Source organism: Cryptomeria japonica, chromosome 9 (assembly GCF_030272615.1).
Source record: "Cryptomeria japonica chromosome 9, Sugi_1.0, whole genome shotgun sequence".
Classification (NCBI taxonomy): domain Eukaryota; kingdom Viridiplantae; phylum Streptophyta; class Pinopsida; order Cupressales; family Cupressaceae; genus Cryptomeria; species Cryptomeria japonica.
The window spans coordinates 99087382-99092402 of record NC_081413.1 but is presented as its reverse complement, the minus strand read 5'-3'; positions in this window follow the sequence as shown (position 1 = coordinate 99092402).

The window sequence follows — 5021 nt, the reverse complement described above, 5'->3', positions numbered from 1 at the left end:
TACAGCAGCATATGGATCTGGAGCATATCAGCTCTCAACTACAAAAGGTGAACCTTAGGAGGATCCTATCAACAACATGCACCTTTGCAGGTTTTACACATAGCTCTTCAGAGTATCCTAATTCAAAAAATACAAAAAAATTCAAAAATTTCAAAAATACAAAAAAAATTATAAAACAAAAAAATCGTTACTTAGTGAAAACCTGGCAAACAAGCGCCTTGTGACACAAAAAAAATTGAAAAATTGAAAAAAGTAAAGAGAAATAATTTCGTCCAATGGTGAAAACCACTTCGGTGGTGCCCTGGGCAAGTACCATGGTGAAAACTGGGTCACCAGCACCATGTGTAGAGACATTGCTCCTCCCTCCTTCAGGATTCACTTTCATCCTTTCACTTTGCACACACTCACAACCTATTTGTTCATAATAAACTTACCCATTCCCATCATGGCTTGTTATTGATCTACCCAAGATTGGTTAGCCATTCATAATAAACCTCCCTTTTCACCTCCCTTTCCATCCATAATAAATCAGATCCTATCTGTGGCTAAGGCAAATCCTACATCTAGTGATGGGTGTGGAACTGAGAACATCACATGTTTCGAGGAGTATAGTTTCTTCTAGCTTCCTTCAGTCTGTCCGCGCACAATCCGCAATAAAGCAACATTTGCATCACAGATCTGCAATAAAGTTTCATCTTCTCCGCAATAAAGTATCAATTTCATGGATTCAGTCAGTTTCAGATGAGACACAACAGCAACAATGGGCTTCAACAAATCAAATCTTTCAACAGACTCAGACAATATTATGGTTCGGTGCTATCTATCCTTTTTGTGAAAGTAAACATTATGACCACAATCAAATAAGACTTATACAAGTGAGAAGAGACACTAAACTTGAGGACTACAGTGAATGTTGGTGTCGAGTCTTGGTTTTCTTTTGATTTTATCTTCTTGGTGACATGTCTTTTAGCTTTTCCAGGATGTCTCTGACTAGAGATTTTATCTCCAGGATGTCTTTGACTAGAAAGGCGAGGATGGGGTATCGTCACCTATTTGTATTTGCTGTCTGTGGATTGTCTCTTAGTAATTCTATGACTTGTCCACGGATATGAGGACACTGAGAGTCTAGTGTGAACTGGGGCATTCCTTGTTTGTGACTGTCTTATCTCCATGCAAACAGGTACAATGACTTTCTGGGTCAAACATATGCCTCGAATGTCATAACCTACTTGCCATAATAAAGCTCAATGATGATAAAGCACAAGAAGCTCTTTCACTTTCATATCTTCTATCTTTCATCCCCCTTTCTTGATTGACTTCCATCATCCTTCTCGAGTCCGCGTAGCCTACTATCACATGACTGAGTATAATGACACACCAAAAACATTTGCATTTCATGTAGTTGCACCTGCATTACCACATATAAGCATTTCATACATACATATAGATATCACAACTGCATCACATCCTGCACACAACACCTGTTAGCACAATTTACATTTGCATTATCATATTCATCTGCATTACATACATTCACATTTGCATCATGCATACACATATAAAACATCAAAGAACAAAAACATTGCATTTCCTCATGTACATATTTGCATCCATATCATAAGCATCACATAAGAACATCTCATCACATAGGTACACATGCATATAGTTGTTGCAAAGATGAATCATCTCATATATATATATAATCATAAGTGTCATGATACAATGATGTCAAAATCATATGGCTACAATCACCCGCAGGTGTCTACATCATCATACAAAATGGTACAAAACTGATACAGAGGAACCCACTAATCACTCCTACCAGCATCGCCGCTAGTGCTAATCTTGTCTATGTCATGGTATCCCATGCCACATGTCCCACCCTCATCTCCAGTCTCGGATCCTAGAACATTCATCTCAGTGCATCTGTCTCCGTCTCGATTGTAGGGTATCAGCTCCCCATCGATCGGTATCCACAGAATCCTGTATACATCCTCCAGGGTGACTGTCATCTCCCCCATCGACAAATGAAAAGTGCAAGTCTCAGAGTGCCACCTCTCCGCCAGTGCAGTCAGCAATCCCATGCTCGCTCGAAACTCAAGCACATACAGAATATGTCTCAATCCCATAGCCTCAATCGTAGCTCAGTCCTCTGCTGTCAACTCAGGTCACAACCTCTGAGTCGATGGGAATCTCTCCCATGACTCCAGCATAGGCAAATACTCCTGCAGTCACACAAATCAATCATGTCAGTTCTAGTAACACTCACTGTTCATCACAAAGTGTTGCTTCTATCCTAGTGACACTCACTGTTCATCACAAAGTGTTGCTTCTATCCTAGTGACACTCGCTGTTCATCACAAAGTGTTGCTTCTATCCTAGTGGTACTCCCTATTCATCACAAAGTACTACGTGTTTGGCACTCCCTATTCATCACAAAGTGCTTCTCACATTTGCACTCACTGTTCATCACAAGGTGTTGCTCATATTTTAGTACTCCCTGTTCATCACAAAGTACTATATCTTGGTACTCACTGTTCATCACAAAGTGCCTTGATCTATCCTATCCTAGGGCCTCTGCTTGAGTGAATCCTCTTGAGAAGTTTCCTAATTGGCAACGTATGTTCTATCATAGAATTGTCAATCCTAGCCCTATTTGTTATGCTAGTCTTCCCTAGAGGACCTGCTTGAGTGTATCCTCTCAGCAGCTTATCCAATCGACGGCGTATGTTCATCACAGAACTATCGATTTGACCTAGAAGACACAAATTCACATTTTTGGACACAAACGTGCTTTCATGACATAAACGCTCTTTTAGACCGCATAAACGCGCCTGGCACCAACGCAGACGCACCTACACGTTTTTGACATTTTTTTGGGACCCTATTCTAAGCGCATTTATTACTCTACCTAGCATGCATTAATGATAACAATAAATGCATCAAAGTACAAGGAGGTTTTGTGGTACTTACTGGCTCTCCTGCCTCTACTGGCCTCTGCAATCGGCGAATGCGGTCGAATCTGTGAACCAAAGCCATCATTGCTGAATGTTGCTGCTCTTTTCTCTCTCTGCATTCTAATCTCTTGGAGGTGTAGATGACAATGAGGATGTATTTCCCTTGTGGTCTATCTTATAGACTGCCCTAGCCCTCATTTCCCGAGTCAGTCTTCATTATCTCGTGACTCTGTCACTTTATCCGGTCAGTCCATTCTATCCCATCTTTCTTATCGAGAGATTGTCTGTGGTCTTTTCACAAATTTTCATCCAATCTCTCGAGGGGGCATATCATTCCCATCTTGGGGCAACTCTGTATCAATTCATATTATCTTCTTTGAAACAACGCGACAAGCCGCATTATCTCAAAGAGGGGCAAAATGTAGACACCTAAAATTGTCATGTCTAATTAAATAAATATTTTATTTATTTAATTACTTTAGCCTAATTCTTCTATTAATTAAATAAATCTTTATTTATTTAATTAATTCATTTATCCTCTTCTAACCTTATTTCTCATTTAGATAAATACATTTATTTATTTAAATTATCTTTTTCCTAAATTAAATAAATATCTTATTTATTTAATTGATCCCACTTCTTCTATTAATTAAATAAATCTTTATTTATTTAATTAATTCATTAGCCTTTTCTACCCATGACACATGTCATTCATCTCTTAATTCATACACTACCTACCTCTTTCATTATTTTATTATTTCTTTTACCTACCCTCTAATCATAGCTGACCTCCTTTTACACCTCTCAATCTTATCCCTCCATTTCATATGGTGTCTTCTATATAAGGAGATGCTTCCTTCATTATCAAACCCTAATCAATCATCCTAATGACTAACTACTTGATCAATTGACTACTTGGCATATGTGATCCTACTTGCAACCACATTCCGTTCTTTGTTGAGCTCTTGTGCACATAAAATCTGAGAGCAAATACATCAAACAAGATCAATGGAGATAGGAAGAATGGAGATCCAAACCCTATTGGACATGTGATGGTATAATCTTTGTGATTTCATTTGATTTGCATTGTCTTAGGTAATCTTCATATGTTATGGTGGATCTTTGTTGTTGTTAGGCTAGGGTTTTGTGGTTGAATTCATTTAGCCTTTCAATATCGTTATTATTGTTATCCATTTTCACCATATACAGTAGTCATATGAATTCCAACCAGTTTACTGTTCTTCATCGCAAACTTCTTTAACATTTCTTTGACATACTTGGCCTGAGAGAAAAAATTCCATCTTCTAACTGAGTCACTTTCAAACCAATAAAGAAGGATAACTCATGAATCGTAGACATTTCAAATTCCTTTTGCATTTCTTCAAAAAAACACTTACACTTGTTATCATCAGCTCCAAAGATAATGTCATAAACATACACATTAACTATCAACAACTTATCAATCCACTTTAAAATAAATATTGTTGTTTGTAGTACCTTTTTTGAAATCTTGTTGCAACAAGTAATTGTCCAGCCTAGCATACCAAGCTCTGGGGACTTTCTTAAGTCCATATAAATCCTTCTTTAATTTATAAACTATATTCAAACTTTTGACAACTTTAACCCATATGGCTGTTCAATATAAACCTCTTCCTCAAGCTCTCCATTTTGAAAGGTTGATTCAACATCCATCTGATACACTTTAAAAAAATTATAAGTTAAAAAAGCAAGAAAAATTCTTATGGCTTCCATCCTAGCTACCCTGGAGCAAACGTTTCCTCAAAAACTATACCTTCTACTTGTGAGAATCCTTTACATTCCAGTCTTGCCTTTCTCCTTGTGACTTGTCCATCCTCATTCAACATTTTTTTGAACAACCACTTAACTAGATCCTATCACATTTTTGTCCACTAGCCTAGTTGCCAATTCCCATGTCTAATTCTTCTTTATCTAATTCAGTTCATCTTCCATTTCCTTTATCCAACTTTCATCCTTTCTTGCTTCCTCATAAGACTTTGGTTCCACTTGGGATAAAAATCAATAATGTTCTTGTTCATTGACCTC